General features: G+C 48.3%; 1 long non-coding RNA gene and 1 other non-coding gene across 2 annotated transcripts; both read right to left on the minus strand.

Annotated features, from left to right (window-relative positions):
- Positions 1-1216: 1216 nt before the first annotated feature.
- Positions 1217-2765, minus strand: LOC122238487. Its single transcript, XR_006217413.1, has 3 exons — positions 2608-2765; positions 2261-2413; positions 1217-1496 (listed from the first exon to the last, which is right to left on the minus strand). It is a non-coding gene; the product is annotated as an uncharacterized LOC122238487 (long non-coding RNA).
- A 15306-nt stretch (positions 2766-18071) lies between these two features.
- Positions 18072-18144, minus strand: TRNAR-CCG. The gene has a single exon. It is a non-coding gene; the product is annotated as a tRNA-Arg (tRNA).
- Positions 18145-21685: the final 3541 nt, after the last annotated feature.

The raw sequence follows: 21685 nt of genomic DNA on the forward strand, positions 1-21685 counted from the left end.
GTGACTCCTTGAGAAAACGTAAGATAAACTCCTTGAGACAAGGAACCCAGGATGCAGTTGTACTACAGTGTGATGAGTGCTGGAGGAGCTCGAAGAGAAAGCTTTCTTGAAGTGCTGTGTAAGTGAAGACCTCAGTATAAGGCAGGGAAAGCCTGAAAAGGATCTCAGGGAGTCCGATTTTAGCAGAGGGAACAACATGTACAAAGGCCCAGAGGGACCCAAAGTACTTCAAAATGGTATTTGTGAAGTGTTTGCTGCAAGGATGTGGTGGGGGAAAAAGTTGGGGAGATTAACAGGGACCAAATCATAAAAGAAATCTCTACACCCACTGTGGGGCTCAAACTCACAACCCCGAGATCAAGAGTCCCACTCTCTACTGACCAAGCCAGCCAGGTGCTCCCAGAAGGCTTAATTTTGTAGTCTGGACTTCGCAATACTGAAGAGCTCAGTCTCCACGCTGGGGCTGGGTGGGGTCATCTATGTCTATAGTCTGTTATCAGTTGAAAGAATCTCAGAGTGGAATTAGAAGTAAAGTAAATATGTAGTTCCTGAGCTGGAGAAACGTGTTAGAGAGCAGAGTTTGATCTGGACAGCTCAAGGAAGATGTCCTTACATGTTATGAAGGGAATGGGTATAAGACGGGTATTCCTTCCTTTCAGATCAAGAGATTATCATCAGGAAAGGGATCAGAATAAAGCATGAGTTTGAACGGCAGCAAAATATCCTTTTTTTGGCATAAGGATTACTTTGAGAAATAGCAGACACAGGAGAAGCCCAGAAAAGAGTACAAGTTACCCTTTTGTAAGGATGTCTTGCTCTCTGTGAGGAAGAGAAGGTCGACCCCGAGTCACAAGAAACAAGAAGGCACTAACAAACCTTACTCCTGTTCATACCTTTCCTGGTTAGCTCCCACACCTGGTCTCCCTTGCACGCTCTTTGTTCTGTCTTTAGCTGAAGGTGAGATTCCAGCCTGAATTCTCAGCCACCTCTGAGAGTCACTCATTTTTCCCTAGGTCTCTCCCACGTGTACGTGAGATATACACATTAATAAACTTGTGTTTCCCCCTCCTTAATCTGTCCTTAATCTGTTTTACCGGGACGCCAGCCAAGAAGTTAGAAGGGTCGAGGGAAAATTGTGTTTTCCTCCCTTACAAGCGTCAAAATTCTACACGAGCGTTTTCTGGGTGTGTCATCCATTGATTCATGTACTGGACACTAGGGGAAGCAATGAACATTTATTCAGGTTTCAGAGCCCACGCGAGCCTGGAGAGGGTGTGGAATACGAGATAGACCATCAAGGTGTCAGACTGCAGAACCCGCCCATCGTGGGGCTGGGACAGCACGGCGTCTGGGCACAACTGGAGATTTCTGGCAACAAGCTAAGGTTCTCCCAGCTTCCTGCCTTATTTCCAGCATCAGGGTGCATGCCTCTTCCCAGCACAAAAAAGGGGGTCTGCAGGCGCTCTGGGCCGTGTTGGTGGGAGAAGCAAACAACCCTGAAAGGACGGGCGCACGGTTGACAGCTGCGAGGCCTGGGGGCGCTCTGGGTGCAGCAAACGCAGACTACGGCACCACCGAGAGCGGGAGGCCGCCCGCGTCCTAGAGAGCCCTCCGAACCTCTAGGTTTTCCCTTGCCGGCTGCTCTAGGACCCACCTCGGCCAGACCCGGGGGCCGCTGATATTTACTTCCGGCTCCGCGGCGCGCGGCCCGGCTTCCGGTGGGAGGGGCTCTGCCGGCTAAAGGGGAGGGGAGCCTGCGCGGAGGGCGCGGCCGGAGCGGTGCAGAGGCCGGATTGGGGCCTCGCGGGCGCGCCCTTCCGCTCTGAAAGTCGCGTCCAGGCGGGCCACCGCCCCCTCCTCCAGGCAGGCCGCCCCCCCTACCCTCCAGGAAGACCTTTCCCCCCACTTCTCCAGGCCATCTCCCCCACCCCTCCCGGTAGGCCCCTCCGCCCTGCTCCAGGCCATCTTCCCCCCTCCTCCAGGCAGGCCACCCCCTCCTCTTCCAGGCGAGCTGCTCTCCCCCTGCTCTAGGCAGGCCATCCTCTCCTCCTCCAGGCAGGCCGCCCCCCTACCTTCCAGGCAGGCCACACCCCGTCCTCCAGGCGGGCCGCCGTCCGCCCCCCCCCCCCCCCCCCCCCCCCCCGCTCCAGGCAGGCCACCCCCTCCAGTGGGGCTCCCGAGTCTATCGGTTGTGTCGCACGGAAGACGCGTGAACCCGAGACCTTCCTGTTTCCCCCGGAGAACAGGGGCCCGGAGTTACTTGGAATTACTGATCATCTGTCTTCTGAGCTCCCAGCCTGTTGGGCTGTGACGTCACGGACGTGGGGGGAGGGGGAGGGCCTGGGCCCGGGTCCCCTCGACCCTCCCCACACGGTCCCCGTCGGGGAAGAGAACTGCCCGCCTCCAGCACACCCTGCAGGAACGCGGACGCGGGTGTGGCCACAGGATGGCGGACCCCGGACCAAAGCCGTCTGCACCCGGAGGGGCCCCAGCGCTGACCTCCCCCCCTCTCCCCTCATTATAACAGTAAATGTCACACCCGGGGTGGAGATCACAGCCAGGGCCCCCCGCCTCCACGCGCTCGCTCTTCACCCCTCTCCCACCCACCTGTCCTGGGGTGAGCCCACCGTCCGTCCGGCCGCCTCCGGGATGCGGGGCAGCAGCCCCAACTCAGCCGAGCCCGACGCTCCTGGTGGGCCGCGCGGGTCAGCTCCTGCTGCAGGGCGAGCCTAGGGCCCTGCTGGGCAGCAGGAGCGCGTCAGAACCTGAGGGTGTACCTGTGCTGTTGTTGCGTAGACGGGGAGCTCAGCCCCTACACGGAGGTAGGCGTGCAGAGGGTCAGTCCCAAAGCGCAGGTGAGCAAATCCCTGGGGGGTCACAGAGGGAGGGCAGCTAGTTCACCGGCGGCAGAAACAGCAAGAATCTCAGTGTGGGGAGTTCCAGCGTGTGGTCCCTCGTCTCTGACAAGCTTTCTTTGCTTAGGACAGCTCCTCTGGAAATGTTTTTGGTAGCATGCAAGTAATTTTAGCATTTATTTTCTAACTATTTCCGCGGTGTTTCCTGAGTTAGCATGTATCTGGCTGGCATCGAGCTCGTCCCGTTCGGAGCGTTTCCTGCTTCCTCGCAGCTGGAAAGAACCTGGAGGGAAATCTCTCAAGGAGAGTGTAACGGGCCCTGTGTGGGGGTGTCTCAGTGCAGCAGATCATGAAATGAAGCCAAGCGCGGCTGGCGCTTTGACCCCAAGTTCCAGAGGAGCCCGTGGGGCTTGTGACCCTGAAGGTGAAGGATGAACATGTGTGGAAACAGAATCCAGCATCGGAAGGAAGGAACCTCATTCAGGCAGTTTTGCTACCAAGAGGCGCCTGGGCCCCGGGAGGCGCTGCACCGGCTCCGCGAGCTGAGCCGCCAGTGGCTGACCCCAGAAACACACCCCAAGGAGCAGATCCTGGGGCTGCTGGTGCTGGAGCAGTTCCTGACCATCCTGCCCGCGGAGCTCCAGGCCTGGGTGCGGGGACAGCACCCGGAGAGCGGGGAGCAGGCGGTGACCGTACTGTAAGTTCTGGAGCGGGAGCTGGACTGCATGAGGCCTGCCAACAGGTGGGGGAGAATGTGAACTATCCTGGGGGGGGGAAGGGCAGGGGGGGTAGTCTCTGCTCTGGAGGAGGCATCTACCCAGCAGTTGCAGGGTGAACAGGTTTCAGTTTTCTCTAGACAAATGCAGGGCTGCTAGCTTCAGGTTTTGTTCTTGTCCTGCCAGTGTTTTCTGAGATTTTTCTCTAACCTCCAAGATTCTTCACTCTAACCAAAGCCCTCCGAAGACAGTCGCAGAGTGCAGCGTTGCTTGGGCAAATACCTAGCTGCCAAAAGGAATACAGAAAGTGACCTTTTCAGCCTAGAAATGAACCTTTCTGTTGCAAGTTCAGCTTTCTGAATAGAGGGTTCTGGTGCCCAGTAATACCTAGAATGTGTGCGGGGACAGAGGCTCAGATTTGGTGCAGTTAGGAGGGACAGAGTGTGGAGCCAGAAGATCAGTCACACAAACCCTCACTAGGACTTCTACACAGAGAAACCAGGCATGGATGGTGGCTTGCGTTTCTTGCTTTTGTTGGTTTTTTTTTTTTTTCTTTTGAAGTTTATTTTGAAAGAGAAAGAGAGCAGCGGAGGGGCAGAAAGAGAGAAAAAGAGAGAGAGAGAGAATCCTAAGCAGGCTCCAAGCCCCACGCTGTCAGCACAGAGCCCATGTGGGGCTCGAACCCATGAACTATGAGATCATGGACTGAGCTGAAGTCAGATGCTTAAGCCACTGAGCCACCCAGGTGCCCCTGTTTTTATTTTATTTTTTTAAGGTTTACTTATTTATTTTGAGAAAGAGAGAGAGAGAGAGGGAGAGCGAGCATGTGCCAGTGGGGGAAAGGCAGAGAGAGAGAGGGAGAGAGGATCCCAAGCAGTCTCCTCCCACTGTCAGTGCTGAGCCTGATGTGGGCCTCGAGCCCACGAACTATGAGATCATGACCTGAGCTGAAGTCAAGAGTGGGATGCTTAATGGACTGAGCCACCCAGACGCCCCATGTAATTTTTTTTTAATCTAAGTTTTGTAGTTTTCTTCATATAGGTGTTGCACATGGTGTATTAGATTTATACTGAAGTATTTCATTATTTTGGTGTCAATGTAAATGGTATTGTGTTTTTAATTTCAAATTCCAGTTGTTCATTGCTGATATACAGGAAAGCAAGTGACCTTCGTTTATGGACCTCGATCTGTCGACCTTGCTATCTGTAGTCACCTTTTAGTTCCTGGAGTAGATTTCTTTTTCTTGACTTCCTGAGACTTTGTGTATAGATTATCATGTCCTCTGTGAACAAAGACAGTTTTATTCCTTTCTTCCCAACCTCTATATCTTTAATGTCCTTTTCTTGTCTTGTTGCATTAGTTAGGACGGCATTGAATGGGAGTGTTAACAGGGGACGTCCTTGCCTTCTTCCCTATCTTAGTGGGAAAGCTCCTAGCTTCTCACCATTATTTAGATGGAAGCTCTAGGGTGTTTAAAAATATTAGTTATCATCCTGAGAAGGTTCCCTTCTCTTCCTAGTTTGCTGAGAGTGCTTATCATGGAAGAGTGTTGGGTTTTTTCAAATGCTTTTTCTGTTCATCTTCTCTAGCCTGTTGGTGTGATCAATTATACTGATTCATCTTCAAATGTTAGACCAGCCTTGTATACCTGGAAGGAAGCCTATTTGGTGATGGTGTACAATTCTTTTTATACGCTAATGGGTTTGGTTTGCTGGTATTTTGTTGAGAATTTTTGCATTTGTGTTCACGAAAGACATTGTAGTTTTCCTTTCTATAATGTCTTCATCCGATTGTGGTATTAGGGTGATGCTAGCCTCTTGGAATGAATTAGGAAGTATACCCTCTGCTTCTGTCTTCTGGAGGAGAGTATGGGGAATTGGTACCATTTATTCCTAAAACTTTTGCTAGAATTCACCAGTGAAACTGTCTGGGCCTAGTGCTTTCTTTTTGGAAGGTTATTAATTATTGATTCACTTTCTTTAATAGTTATAGGCCTGTTCAGGTGATCTTTCTCGTCGTGTGAGGTTAGGTGGATTGTGTCCTGGGATTGGATCAGGCTTCTGGTGCCTCCCATCCTGGGAGTTCATTCCCTGCGATCTCCTTCCTGTGTTTTGGCCACGGGATCCTTCTGCAGCCCATATACTTAGCTGCTTTCAGGTTCCACTGTTCAAGTCCAGTCCTTTGAGACGCAACCCAGGAGCTCCTCCACACGAGGCAGCAGCGGGGGGCCGGGGTGGGGGGTACCTGCGGAGCAAGCTGAGGGCAGTGGGAGTGTCCTCGGCTGTAAGCATGTGCCAGCTGCAGGGTTCCAACTGGTTCTGTTCCTCATCGTTGTTCAGTAGAGCTGCGGCATACAATGCAGAGTTTAGTGGGTTAAGTCGTGTATTAACAATTCCCAACTGAGTGTCCGACTCTTGATTTCGGCTCAGGTCATGATCCCAGGGTCATGGAATCGAGCCCCTCGTCAGGCTCTGTGCTGAGTGTGGAGCCTGCTTAAGATTCTCTCATTCCCTCTGCCCCCTCCCCCGCTTGAGCTCTCTCAAAAGCCAAAAACATTACAAATAATCCCAGTGTGGGGGTGCCTGGCTCCCTCAGGTGGTAGAACACATGACTCTTGACCTCGAGGTCATGAGTTCACGCGCCATGTCGGTGTAGAATCTACTTAAAAAAATGCACTCGATTGGTCTTACAATAATCATGTAGTAAATAAAAATACATTTAAAAAAATCTCAGTGTAAACATCAACAAGTCAGTCTCTTGTCCAGGCAAATTATTTGCATTATCACGAATCCTGCTTTGATGTTCTTGCTGACTACATGGTCACGCACTCCCTCTCTTTCATTCTGCTGTTTGTTGACATTGCTACTTTCCTTACCCTTTTCCAACCTGACAACCAAGCACAAGCTTCAGGGGAAGACGGTTGAAAGCAAACTTGCTAAATTTTCTCACAACTCAAGAGAATAGCTCTCTTTTAATCTAAACCAGCTCCTTTTTCCAAGTTCTCTATTTCTGTCAGTGATGTTCTTGGTCCTCCAGGCTCCCAACCCAGAGGCTTTCCTTAACTCAGTTCAGTCCAACAGATGTCTGTTCAACTTTGTTGAATGTTTGAGACCCTGTGCTTCAGGAGAGGGTGATCATGACTGCATCCCTGCCCTCCTAGCCCTGATTTGCAGTTAGACTGGCATGGGATGCCAGCTATGAATTTTCGTCACAGATCAGCAAAATGGTTGAGTGGCAAAAATAAGTCAACAAATAGTAGGTTAAGAATCTAAGATCTTCAGTGGCTTCAAGTTTGGAGCTATTGCAAAGACTACCACTAGGAATATCCGTTTGGTGTGCATGTATATGCACCTCTGGCTGTGCACCTGATGGTGGGAGGGCTGGTCCCTGATTATAGTAGTACTTGTTGAATAATCTTCCAAAATGGTTCTATTACCAGCAGATGGTTCTACTTTCTCTACAGCCTTATCACTACTCAGTTTTGTCGATCTTTTTACCTTTAGCCACTCCCATGGGTATCTAGTATTATCTCTTTATAGTTATCATACATGTTTTCTTGATGACTAATGAGGATGAGCACATTTTCATGTATCTACTGGACCTTTGGATGTCTCTTCTTGTAGCATGTGTATCTGGCTCTTTTGCTTATTTTTTCTGTTAGATTATTTGTCCACAGCTTTTTTAAGTGTCATATACATCATTTAATTCTTTAGTTTGTCTCTAAAAACTGTAAGGGCTGATAAGTTTTTATTAGTCTGTCTTATTATTTTTTCTAAGAGTAAGATTTCCAGTTTCTAAACCTGTTTGGACAGTAGCCAGGTCAAAGGAGAGAGTTTTATGTTCTGGGTCTTCTGGGCTCTCAGGAAAATCCCAAGAAATGCCTGTACAAGAGCTGTGTTCAGCACAGTGACCTCAGGGCTTGGCAGGGGAAGAGGCGTGAGGGTACTTGCTCCTGTAGAGAAGAGAGAGTGTTGCCATCTTCGTAGGGGTCACTGCTATCTGAAGACTCTGGCATGTGAACTAGAGGCAGGGAACATTGGTTGTTAGTGTAGAAAAGTAGATAAAAAGCCCTTAGAGCCAGGGACATCTTCAAGGAAGATAGATTTTTGAAGAGAATGCACTGTAGCTAACCAAGGCTTTGGGAGAGTGGCAAGTGTAATAACAGCACAAAATCACTCTCCTACTCTTTAATCACCCTTCCTGTTCTCAGAGATCACTCTAGCTTTGTCTCTGAACATGACTCCTGTACACGTTGCTGTCAGAGATGAGATGCCCCAGGGACCCAGGCTTCCTCAACAGCTGTCTCATCTTCCCCATGTTACAGAAGCGAGTCTACTTTTGACCCTACTCATTTTGTGATTTGTGTATGTCCAAGAGTTTGAACCTAGGAAAGACCGAAAGCGAGGATTTCCAGCCATAAGGTGCAGGAAGGGGTAGTTCCATCTCCAAAGGAAAAGTTGAGAAAAGAGGCTGATTTGGGAAAATATGATCACTGGGTTTTGAACAGGGAGAAGGAAACGGAACGTCCTAGTGAAACTGAGCTTTTGACCTCCGCCAAAGTACAAAACTTGAGCTTAAGCAACATTAGGGCTATATGTGAATATATAGGCAAGAAAGATTAAGCTGTAAGATTTGCAAGCCAGTCAAGTCAACGTAAAGAGAAGGGTAGTGGGGTACGGGCTGCCAGAACACAGCAAGAGACAAGAGACATAAAAGGGAAACCAGTCCTCTGGTTAGAAGCAGGACAGTCACTTCCTGGGAGCTTGTACATCTCATCTGGTCCTTGTAGCCAGCGGGTCAGTAAGTTCTACCCGACTCCCTTCAAATGTTTACACTCATCTCTGCCTCCTTCGATCTCGAATCACCACCTCCTTGGAGCCCTCCTACATTGTTCATGTGGCCTTGGAACCAGTGTCCCTGTCTCCAGCCCTACCCCCATCCACCTGTTGTGTGGGGGTCCATCTTCCACACCATCACCACAGTGACGGTCGTAAAACCCAGAGCCAGTATCATGTACCACCTCAGCATCTGCCGACGGCTCGAGACTCTTCATGTCCAGCCTCCTCTTCCAGCCTCGTTGCCTTTCCCTTTCCTGCTCAGTCTGTACATCTGAGGTCCCAAAGGACCATTTCCAGAATGCCCTGGTAACTGTGCATACGTTCCATCTGGAAGGCTCTTATGTCCCATGTCTAACCATCCGTACTCATGTTTTAAGACAGCCCAATCAGACTGTGCTTCATGGAGCTTTGCGGTCGATTGTCTCAGAGTCAGATCCCTCAAGGGCTCTAACCCTCCCCTTCGTCAGAGCACCCGCCATATCGCGTTGCACCTGCATACTTACCTGTGTGTCTCGTCCCTCCCAGAGCATCTTCTTGTTTCCTCAGGTACACAGCAAGGAACAGTGCAGCCTTGGTGCAAGCCACTATTCAGGTGTAATACAAATAATTGTGGCATCCTAAAAACCAAGAGAGTTTCTAGAAATATCGAGTAACATTCTTAATCTTTTCTAACGTTTTGCTTACAGCACCAGGCGGGTCGTGTGAGGATTCAGCTAACTGCTGGGTGGTGTTGGACAAACACACACCAGGGCACCAGAGAGTGAATCCCTCCTTACATTGTGTACCCTAAGTGCCTCACTTGCCTCACCCCTGCTCTGATCCTGATATGAGTTGAATTTCTGAAGGATGAATGAGAGCTGAGAAAGCAGAGAAAACAAATATGGAAAGGCACGGTCGAGGGGGTTGCGATGCTTTCCTGAAACTGGAAGTCTCTGAATGTGACTAGAAAGGGGGGGGGGGGAGAGTCAGAGATGAAGCACCAGAGAGGCTGAGTAAGGGCTGAGCTGGGGGCGCCCGGCTGCTCAGTCGAGAGAGCATGCGACTCTTGATCTGCAGGTGTGAGTTCAGGCCCCACGTTGGGCCCAGAGCTTCCTGAAAGAAAAATTGCATTGTAAGGGCCAAGCTAGAGTCTTGTCAGATGATTAGAAGCTAGAGTCTTGTCAGCCAGCAGAGCAGGCTGGAGATAGGATGGCAATTGATATTCTGTGTCTGACTTGGTAGTGACAGGTAGGGCTTGTGGCAAACACAAAAAGACATGCTCCATTCACGAGCAACGTCACCCCCCCCCCAAGAAAAGACAAACAGAAAAAGAAAAAGTACCCACTGGTGTGTGGGCCAGAGCTTCCCTGAAGCCTTCCACAATTATGTTCCTGGTGTTCGCCCTCGGTGCCTCTGAAGGCCGGTCACCGGGGACCCTTGAGGTTTTATACGAAGTCCTCAATTGCGTCCTTTCCTCTCCCTGACGTGTTCTCAGGTCTAAGAAGGTTTGCACAATCATGGAAGCTTTACCACTCTCATTGTGTTCACAGCGGCCTCTCCGCAGCGTGGATTTGCTCATGTGAAACACACAGGAGCATGCATGTGCCTCGTGAGCCGGTGTCTAGAGAGCGCCGTTCTGTCTTCACAGTCGTCACAGTACCGGCCCCTGGGGGGGGGGGGGGGAGGGCATCATGACCCTGCCCACACGGGACGATTTGTTACCACAGTAACAGATTATTAAGCGCAAAGTACTTGTTAATGTAACTATTCTGTTCTATATAAAACTATGATACGGTGTTGAATTTCTCAAGGTTACGTCTCTCCAGGAGATACAGTCAATGTGCTCAACTTCTTTGTGAAATGACCTTTTCTCACTTTTTTCACTTTACTGCGCTTCTTTTATTTATTTATTTTTTAATGTTTATTTTTGAGAGAGTGGGAGTGGGGGAGGGGCAGAGGGACAGGGAGAAACAGAATCCCATGCAGGCTGCATGCTGTCAGCACAGAGCCTGCCACGGGGCTCAAACCCACAAACCGTGAGAAATGACCTGGGCTGAAGTCGGACGGACGCTCCAGTGACTGAGCCACCCAGGCTCCCGGGCTGCTGCTTTTAAAAGAAGCTAAGAGGGGCGCCTGGGCGGTTCAGTCGGTTGGGCGCCGACTTTGGCTCAGGTCATGATCTCGCGGTCCATGAGTTCGAGCCCCGCGTCGGGCTCTGTGCTGACAGCTCAGAGCCTGGAGCCTGTTTCAGATTCTGTGTCTCCCTGTCTCTCTGACCTTCCCCCATTCATGCTCTGTCTCTCTCTCTCTCTGTCTCAAAAAATGAATAAACGTTAAAAAAAAATTTAAAAGAAGCTAAGAAATATGAATCTCGCTTCCAAAAGGGAATCAACTTTTAATTAAAAGGAAACTGCAGAGCAAGTCACATGAAACAAAACACTTTGTTTCTTCAAGCAGTAAATCGGCCGCCTCTGTGCTAACATTCAGAGCATTGCCACCTTCTCGTCTGTTTATTTGGGGCATGTTTTGGTTGTCACAGTGACTGGGCTGTGCCACTTAGGTTTTGTGGGTGGGGTCCAGAAATTCTTCACGTTACGGTATCTTATCTGCCACGTATTGTGTATTGTACCGGCAGTTGTACAGAGGAAGAATTTTTCCACCCAAAAGGCTACCTCTGGTCCCTTTGGAAAACACTGAAGTAAAGAGTGGGCGTATTTCCAACGCAGGGAGACAAAGGTTTGCTCCTTAAACTGAGGTCAAGTTACAAGTAAGCTTAACTGTGCTCTCTTCTTTACCAAAAGTGACGCAGTGCTTTTAATGCCACATAGTGGGACGAATCCATTAGAGACGGACACGACAGACACCACGAGGCTGACGTGGCCCCGATGCCGTGGTGGCCATGTAAGTAAACCCGAGCGTAAGCCCGTCGGTGCCTCCTCACTTTGCTGCTGCTCTGGTCCGCAGCCCTCCTCAGCTGCTGGGGGCCTTCCTGGCTGCCTCCGGCCTCGTGCCGCCTGAGTCAATCCAGTTGTGCTTCAATAAAGTCTTAAAATGTTTAATACGCCTCCGTTTGTCCGTTGTCCGGCGCGAAGAGAAGATCACATGTGTTCTGCACCTGAAATGCAGACCCGTTGTGTCTGCAGAGAGATCACGGCTTGTGACAAGTGTGGAAAGTCACAGGCTCGGTGCTGGTTGTTGTCCATCGTGGGAGTGTGGTCAGTCAGCCGTCACTGACCCTGGTTTTCTCTTCGATGAAACTCAAGCTGAAATGAATTTACTGAGGCAGCTTTTCACTTGTTTTCCAGGCAAAGCCGCCTCCTGGTTTCACCCCCGCATTTTCAGACGGCACAGCTCCTGGTGTTAGACTTCGGCTGCACGCCCCCTCCCCCCCCCCCCCCCCCCCCCCCCCCCCACAGCGGTGAAACTAAAGGCGGTCTGGACACACTCCAAACTCATACACCACACGCAGCGTTGCTTAGAGCCCGTCGTCCTGTCACCCCTGCGAGCCTTTCCTGGGGTCCCCTACGGCCAGGCCCCGTGCTCCGCTGGCCTGGGGACGGAGAAGCATGTGGACACGGACAAATGGGGGAGGGTGAGTCTCTTCGCTCTGCCTGCTGGCGTGTGGGGACCGTGTGCAAGTCCTCCGGGAGACCGCTGCAGAAATAGCCCTCCTGCACTCCCCGCCTGTTGTGCGTGTCTGTGCACGAGGGTGCAAGATGCCGCTGTCAGTCTCTCACACACACCCTGACCCGCAAGCCCCTTCTGCACCCTCCGGTGTCCCCCATAGCACCCTGTGGATGTTACCGTCATAAGTTCCCTGGGCTCTGTTCCTCTGTAGGTTAACGTCCTTGAAGAACGAATCATGTCTTTCATTCATCTGCAAATTCTCAGCGCTGAGCATATGACCCAGAAAATGGTACCGATACACGTTCACATTTCCTGCCCTGCGTCTAACTGGTCCTGAGGTTTACTCTCTCCTGGTGCTTGGATCTGTCTCCTTCCCGCACCCCCCACCCTGGCAGGGGGGGGGGGTGTCACAAGATCCCTGTTTAGCTCCAATTTCAATGTCGATTCCTCTCAGCTCCCGTACGTCATTGTCCCCAGCTCGTTGGCACACTGAGCTGTCGTCCTCTTAGGCACCTGTTCTAAATCTTTGGAAATTTATTCTAACCTGCTTGTCTGAAATATGACCCTTCCAGCTTAACTATAATTTCATTCAGTACAAACTTATTACAAATAAAACTTCCCCTCCCACAGCAAAGCTCAGTCTAGTTCACTCAGGGTAGACTCAGTGTTGTCTAAGTAGCAAAATGCAGTTACGTGTAATATTTTATTTACAATACTCCGTATGGACATTGGAAAGACAAATATTGGACAGTACTTGAAGTCATCTTATATGATGAAAATCTCCAAAAGGGCAGAAGCCTGGGCCCTTAGTTTTTACCCCAAGTGACCTTTGTTGTGAATGCTTTTTGTTCTGTGTGATCTGAGACTACTTTGCAACCAGTTATTTTGAATAGGATTTGATACGTTTTAGTTAAATATAAAGCTGTTGGTCGGAAGTACACCTGTTTTTATTATAATCATTAACATCTAAAGTACCAAAGCAAAAGAAAAAGCATTTTAAATATCAGAACTGGAAAGCACATGACCAAGAATAAAAACCCTTAAACTAAGTATATCTAATTTTGTGGAAACTTGTCGCATGGTCTGCTTTTTTCTCCTTTCCTTACAGATGCATGAAAACATCATCACATGCATTTTTGGTGTTTATATTGAAAAACCAGTGTCCTCTGCTGATAGAGCCTTTCAGTTTTCTTCTGTCTCGCCCCTTCCTCATTCTCTTTATGTATGTATGTATGTATGTATGTATGTATGTATCTACCTACCCACCTACCTACCTACCTACTTAGTACCCTCTGGCACCCAACATGGCACTTAAACCCACAATCCCAAGATCAAGAGTCACACATTTTCCCACTGAGCTAGCAAGGGGCCCCTCTTTATCCTTTAGAAGAATAGACCTCTTGGCAGAATGAAAATTTAGAAAAACTATGAACTGGGGTGGACAGGGCTTTAGGACAACCCATGGATTTTGAAAGAAATAGTAGTCATTCTCTCTGGGGGCCATCAGTGTTCCCAGCATTCAACCCCAGATCAGTTCTCTATATTTCCTTGGGTCTTTACACAGAGCAACTTGCCTGTAAATTAATCCAGTGGACTTGGGCAAAGCCACGTGGTTGTTGAGTGAGCGTAAACAAAGTAGGTGAGCTCAGGCAGTGGAAGACTCCTGGGAAAACCACAGTACAAGCGTCCAAACTTGATCTCTCTCTGGGTCATTAGGCCAGATTTCTTTCTTTCTCTGTCTCTTTTTCTTGCTTTCTTTCTTAGTTTCTTTGTTCCTTCCTTTCTTCCTTCCTTCCTTCCTTCCTTCCTTCCTTCCTTCCTTCTTTCCCTCCTTCCCTTCCTCCCTTCTTCCCTTCCTCCCTTCCTTCTAGTTTATTTATTTTGAGGGTGAGAGTGCAAACCAGGGACAGGCAGAGAGTGAGGGAGAGAGACAGAATCCCAAGCAGGTTCCACACCATCAGTGCAGAGCCTGACATGGGGCTTGAACTCATGAGCTGAGAGATCATGACCCAAGCCGAAATCAAGAATTGGGATGCTGAAATGACTGAGCCACCCAGGTGCCCCTAAGCCAGGCTTCTTTAGTAGAGAATTCAGCTAAGTCCTTTGTGCTGGGATCATTCAATTTTTTAAATAAATTTGATGTGGAATTTATTGAAATGGGACAGTACTCCTATTTTAACTCCATTTCACCCAATTTTATTATGGACATCCCCCTTTCATGGAACATGAGATGAGAAAGAGATTGGTTCACCACTTCAAACAGCATGCTCTTCCTCAATATGATAAAGAGCATCTATAAAAAACCCACTGTGAACATCATCCTCAATGTTGAAAGACTGAAAAAGCGTTCTCCCTAAGATCAGGGATGAGACAAGGATGCCTTCCTCAACACTATGCTATCCAACATTGTACTGAATGTTCTAGCCAGAGCAATTAGACAAGAAAAATCAATCTAAGGTGTCCAAATTGGAAAGGAAAAAATAATACTGCCTCTATTCACAGGTGACATGATCACAAAGAATCAACAGGAGGTAATAAGTGAACTCAGAAAAGTTGAAGAGTACAAGATCAACACACAAAAATCAGTTCTGTTTCTGTACACTAGCATTGAACAGGATTCCATAAAGGAAACTAAGAAAGCAATCCCAGTTATAATAGCATTAAAGAATAAAATACCTGGGAATGAATTCAACCAAGGAGGTGAAAGATATGCACATTGAATTCTATAAAACATTCCTGAAATTAGGATCCAAAGAGGATGTCCTGTGTTCCTAAATAGGAAGACAATATTGTTAAGATGTTAATACTACCCAAAGTGATCTACAGATCAATATAATCTCTATCAAAATTCCAACAGCTTTTTTTTTACAGAAAAGAAAAAGCTATTCCTCAAATTCACATTAAATTTCAACGTGAATTGCTGAAGCAATCTTGAGAAAGAAGAACAAAGCTGGAGGACTCACACTTCCTGATTTCAAGGCTCAGTAAAGGCTAAGGCAACCAATACATGCCAGTATGTGGTACTGGCATAAGGACAGACATACAGACCAATGGAACGGGATTGAGAATCCAGACTAAAAACCAAATAATCCAAGTAAGAAATGGGCAGAAGACATGAACAGACACTTCTCCAGAGACATCCAGAAGGCTAACAGACACATGAAAAGATGCTCAACACCACTCATCATCAGGGAAATACAAATCAAAGCCACAATGAAATACCACCTTATACCTATCAGAATGGCTAACATTAACAACTCAGGCAACAACAGATGTTGGTGAGCATGTGGAGAAACAGGATCTCTTTTGCATTGTTGGTGGGAATGAAAGCTGGTGCAGCCACTCTGGAAAACTGTATGGAGGTTCCTCAAAAAGTTAGAAATAGAACTACCCTAGGATCCAGTAATCACACTACCGGGTATCTACCAAAACAATACAAAACCCCTAAATCAAAGGGATATTTGCACCCCTATATTTGTTGCAGCATTATTATAGCCAAAGTATGGAAGCAGCCCAAGTGTCTACCGATAGATGAATGGATAGAGGATATGTCATATGTATGTACAATGGAATATTACTCAGCCATCAAAAACAATGAAATCTTGCCATTTGCAAGGACCTGGATGGAGCTACAATGTATTACACTAAGTGAAAAATAGCATATGATTTTACTCATATGTGGAATTTAAGAAATAAAACAAATGAACAAAGGCAAAAAAGAGGGAGAGAGAGAGAGAAACCAAGAAACAGACTCTTAATATAGAGAACAAACTGATGGTTACCAGAGGGGACATGGGTGATGGCGATCAAGAGTACACTTATGATGAGCACTGAGTAATATATAGAATTGTTGAATCACTAAGCTGTAGACCTGAAACTAACGTAACACTACATGTTAACTATGCTGCAATTAAAATAAAAATGTTAATTAAAAAAGAACTGAGAGTCTAGGGGCACCTAGGTGGCTCAGTTGGTTGAGTGTCCGACTTCGGCTCAGGTCATGATCTCACGGTTTGCGCCTCCCCTGCTCTGCCCCTCCCCGCTTGTGCTTCACCCCCCACCCCGCCTCTCTCTCAAAAATAAACATTAAAAAAAAAAAAAAAAAGAACTGAGAGTCCAGGATCAAACCTCTAGGTTTATGGCCAAATGATTTTTTTAGGATGAATATTTACATATGTATATATTTTAATGTTTATTTATTTTTGAGAGAGAGAATGCGAGTGGGGAGGAGCAGAGAGAGAGGGAGACACAAAATCCAAAGCAGGCCCCGGGCTCTGAGCTCTCAGCACATAGCCCAACGCAGGGCTCAAACTCATGAACCGTGAGCCGAAGTCCCACACTTAACCTACTGAGCCACCCAGGCACCCATTATTTTTTCAATTGTGAATTTAAAGCCCATAAAATTTACCATCTTAACCGTTACTGCTGTTCAGTAGAGTTAAGTATACCCATATTGTTGTGGAACAGATCACCAGAACTCTTTCTATCTTGCAAAATTGAAACTCTACAACCATTAAACAACTCCTCTTTCCCCCACAGAATGGTAACTGCCATTCTATTTTCTGTTTCTTTTTTTGTTTTTTAATTTTTTTTTAATGTTTGTTTATTTTTGAGACAGAGAGAGACAGAGCATGAACGGGGGAGAGTCAGAGAGAGGGGGAGACACAGAATCCGAAGCAGGCTCCAGGCTCTGAGCTGTCAGCACAGAGCCCGACGCGGGGCTCGAACTCACGGACTATGAGATCATGACCTGAGCTGAAGTCGGACACTTAACCGACTGAGCCACCCAGGCGCCCCTCTATTTTCTGTTTCTATGAATTTGACTATCTTATTTATTTTTTTACGTTTATTTATTTATTTTGAGAGAGACAGAGAGAGCATAGGAGGGGCAGACAAATAAAGAGGCAGAGAGCGAGAATCCCAAGCAGGCTCCATGCTGTCATCACTGAGCCCAACCTGGGGCTCAAACTCACCAATCTCATGACCTGAGCCAAAATCAAGAGTCAGACGCTCAATCGACTGAGCCGCCCAGGTGTCCCCTGAATTTGACTATTTTAAATACTTTATGTAAGTGGAATGATACCACATTTGTCTTTTTTGGTGACTAGCTTATTTCGCTTAACAAAGCAACCTCAAGGTTGATGTATGTCTAGCCTGTGACAGGATTCCCTTCCTAAGACTAGGTGATACTCCACTGTAAGTATCACATTTTGTTTATTCATTTATCCTTCCAAGGACACTTGGGTTTCTTTCACCTCCTGGCTGTTGTGAATAGTGCAAACATCTCTTTGACACCCTGTGTTCACTTCTCCTGGATATATACCCAGGACTGGAATTGCTGGATCATATTTTTAATGCTTCTGTTTTTAAGTGTTTTGAGGAAACTCCGGGCTGTTCGGACCCATTTACGGCATTTGTTCACCTGTTGAAACTGAAGCCATGTCGGCTACACTAACAGGAGTTGATCTGGAGGACAGTTGGGTCTCGGATAAAAGCCTTTGGTGGCTTCTCTCTGAGATCATTGTTTGGGAGATGGTGGAGTTATGTGCCTGGCAGCTAATGACAATCTGGAGAACCCCGATTTCAAACCATGTTTCGAGCCACGGTCATAGGGAACCCTAGTCAGAGATCTTGTTCCCAGAAATGCAACTCAACCTTACCCCTTTTCATTGATATTTTAGTGAACCCCTCCTCCTCCTCCCCCAACAAAAATGTTCAGTGATGTCAGCTTGGGGAAGACCAGGTCCCTCCAGGCACATCCCGCCTGAGGAAGCCCCGTCCCTACTCTCGATCTCAGCCTGACGCTCATCCCTTCCCAGGGCTTGCAAGTAGTTTCTGTTTACCTGATGCCACGTGTCGGGTCTACTGGAAAGAAAGCTCCGAGGACGCACCTGCTACCTCCGCCCGGTTCTTTCTGAGGCACCTGTCACCCAGCAAACATCTGCAACTGTCACTCCAGAGGACACTGTCCCTGTCACCCCGCGGACACCCGCCGGTTAAATGAGGAGGAAAAGTCTGCCCGCCGGGCTTGAAGCATCACCCGCGGAGGAAAACAGCGACCACGAAGGGACTCGAACCCTCAATCTTCTGATCCGGAATCAGACGCCTTATCCATTAGGCCACGCGGCCAGCTGACAGGTCGCCCCCGCCACGTTCGACACAAAGAGTAAGTGGCGTGGTGGGGAGGGGTCCTTGCGGACGCGAGCTCTGAGGATGCTGCGGGGGGGGGGGGGGGGAGCGTACGACCGCAGGGCGCACACCTGACCGCGGGGACCGCGGGGATGCGGGCGGCTTGATGGCGCAGACGGGTGCGGCCGTCACCTGCCGGGACCCGCCGGGGGCGCGGCCTGGGGGCCCCCAGGAAGGCCGGCCGCTGGGTTTCCGCGCGCTCCGGAGAAAGGAGCGGGCCTCGGGGACTTGCGCGTGTGGCTGGTCCTGGACGCGCGATGTCCCCGCTCCGTCTGCGGCCTCATCCACGGTCAGGGCTCGGGAGGAAGCTCGCGGTCACCGGGAGGGAAGGGAGGGGGGAGGGTCTCCCGCCGGCGTCTCCCGGGTCTCCGGTTTCTCCGCCGCGTCTCCCCTGCAGGTGGGCGCGGTGCCCCTGGTCGCCCAGGCCTTCAGTCACCATCTTCGGCGCGCCCACTGTGGGGGCCGGACCTGGGGACGCGACCCACGGCAGGTGCGCGGCGGGGCGGAGTTGGGGTGGGGGGCGGATGGCCCGAGGGGGCTCGGGCCCCTCGCTGTCACTAGGACACAGCGCTGTAGAAACTCAGACACCACACCCCGTTCATTTCAGGAAGGGGGTGAGGGGACGAAAACGTGACCCCCTTCGGGCCTCAGTCTGGACACGGAACGGACCAGTAGGTGGACAGGAGGGACACACATGTCTTTCGTGTCAGTTTGGGGTCACCCGGGAGCCTTCACAGGGAGAGGAAGAAACCGCGAAACCTGAGTGTTTCTATGCCGGGTTCGACGAAAAGGGGGCGAGGTGGGGTGGGAGTAGGACAGGCAGAAGGCAGGAGGCCAGTGTGGCAAGTTGGGGAAACTCAGCCAGGCCCGCTTGTTCGGCTCCTTCCTGAGTCCCTCTGTCTCCTCAGGTGAGGGCGCTCCTCTCAGCACAGAGAAGGCGCCTCTCACTTGATGGGGTCTTTACCTGTTTGGAGGGTGGGGGTCAGAGTGACCTTCCTGCTTCTGCCATTTTCTCAAACTCCTTCAGCTGAAGATACCCAACATGCCAGGATGCCTCATTTTGGGGTAAGGCCCTGAACCCCATGGTGTGAAAGAGTTATAGTTCCTGTTCACCAAGCATTGTCACTCTAAAATATGTATTTCTGCAAGGGCTGGGGACCCTCAGTCAGTTACTCTGGGAGCAGGGCCACAAGAAAATAATTTCCGTGACTCTCAAGATCTAACCACAGAACTCCAAACCAGTCCAGTGCTCTGCCAACTGAACTGCTTCAGTTACTAAGAACATCGTATGGACGCTTTGCGCCACAAGTAAGGTGATCTTTGTGTTGATGGGCTTCCGAGTGGGCTAGTCATGATCAGGGAAAGCTGGCCGAGCCCTGGGGAAGGCCGCATAGACCGAGAAGAATGAATGCATCCTTTGTTTTCATACACCGAAGTAATAGTTGGGCCCATTTGCCACAAACCTCCCTGAAAAAAAATCTTCACACGTTCTCTCTAAATCTACTGGACCCTAACTTCTGTCTCTCTTCCTTTCCCCTCTTTTGCCTCATTAACAAATTTCCCATCCCCCATCCATAATTAGAAATCAACGTATTTGCAGGGTCTTAGTGTTTACACTCTACAGAGGGGGAAAAGGAGGAACGAAAAGAGAAAAAAAAGGGAAAACATTCCTACATAATAGTATTTACATCTATAGTATCTTTCTTTCTGTCTGATCCCAATTTGATAAGTCACATGGCTGCACAAATTTCCGGCTTTTTTTGACCATGACGTACCCATCAATCCTTAGGTAGGCGGGGGAACGCTGCTTTCCACCAAAACAGAAACCTGGTTTCAAGTCAGAGCTTTACTCTGAAGGGGTGATGGGAGGGGGCAGGTTGGGGACAGACTACAGCCCTGCCAGTTCTGTTATGGCCCAAATGGCAGAGACGAAACCATCTGACACAATATTCTAAGACCAAGGACGTGCTAGAATTCATGATTCTAGTAAAAATCTTTAGGTCAAAGAGTGAGAATACAGACGGAAGGAATCTTACCACCCCTGGCAAACAAATTTACAAATTTGAAGGTGGACTGCAGATCCCAGCTGGAAATAAGTTTTGCATGACAATTAGGTAGCACTCTTTGGAAACAGGTGGTCACCGTCCAGAGGAGATAACATTACATTTCGGAAGTCTAAACTCTTCAGGGGATTCGTCTGGATTTTTATCTAGACGTCATTACATACATCATCCCTTCCCCAATTTTGCATTTTTTATTTCCTTCTTCCTTCCATTATTCTTGTACTTGGTTAGACTAGACCGACCACAGTTTTCCTTAAATATGATGTTGGCTTTGGATGCATATGGATGATCTTGTTTCCATTAAGAAAACATTTCCTGTTTAGTTTTAGGATACAGTAGAAGCATAGAAGCAATCTTCTCCAACCTGCCTGGGATAGCTTTAGATTTCTGATTTTTTTTTTTTTCCTTTTTAGTCACCGTGCTGCACATCACATGCCAGGACTTACTGATCTTATAACTGGAAGTTTATATCTTTCTCTCCCTTCACCCATTTGGCTCCCATTCTGGCAACTACTGATCTGTTCTCTGCATGTATGAGGTTTTTCATTTGTTTTGTTTTGTTTTAGATTCTACATGTAAATGAGATCTTTGTGTCACTGTGTCTGACTTACTCTACTTAGCATAATGCCCTCGAGGTCCATCCATGTTGTCACAAATGGCAGGATTTTATTCTCTCTTTATGGCTGAGCAATACTGTGTTCTGTGTGTGTGTGTGTGTGTGTGTGTGTGTGTATCACATTTTCTTTATCCATTCATCCATTGATGGACACATAGGTTTTTTTCCATATCTTGTATTATTGTAAATATTGCTGCAGTAAACATAGGGGGCGCAGATATCTTTTCTATTAGTGTTTGTGCTTTCTTGGACACATACCCAGAAGTGGAATTGCTGGATCACAGGGTAGTTCTATTTTTAATATTTTGAGGAACCTCCATACGGCTTTCCAGAGTAGCTGCACTAATGTGGATTTTGAATTTTTCCAAATTCCTTTTGTTACCTATTGAGATCATGTCGTTTTTTTCTCCTTCAAGCTATTAATTCATCTTAGTAATTGTTTTTTTTTTTCCCCTGATGATAAATCATTCTTGTGTTCCTGGAAAAATAATTTGTTTGGGTCAACATGGTGTTTGTGTTAACATGCCTGTATTTTATTCATAATTTTTGCAACAATACACATGAATGAGATTGGTCTTTGATTTCCTTTTCATTCAGCTTTGGAAAGTTTTGGAGTAAGGGTTACCCGAGCTACCGTAAATGAATTGAAAACCTTACATTTTTTTTTCTTACTTTTTTTTAGTACACTGCAAAAAAGCTTAAACGGTATTAGAAGTGTGCATAACATTGTTCCAAAGCCTGCCCTCGTTTTAGGTGACCACACTGCTTTTCCTTCACCAGCTCCTCAAGGATTTCTGAAAAC

This window comes from Panthera tigris, chromosome B2 (genome assembly GCF_018350195.1).
Source record: "Panthera tigris isolate Pti1 chromosome B2, P.tigris_Pti1_mat1.1, whole genome shotgun sequence".
NCBI classification, from domain to species: Eukaryota; Metazoa; Chordata; class Mammalia; order Carnivora; family Felidae; genus Panthera; species Panthera tigris.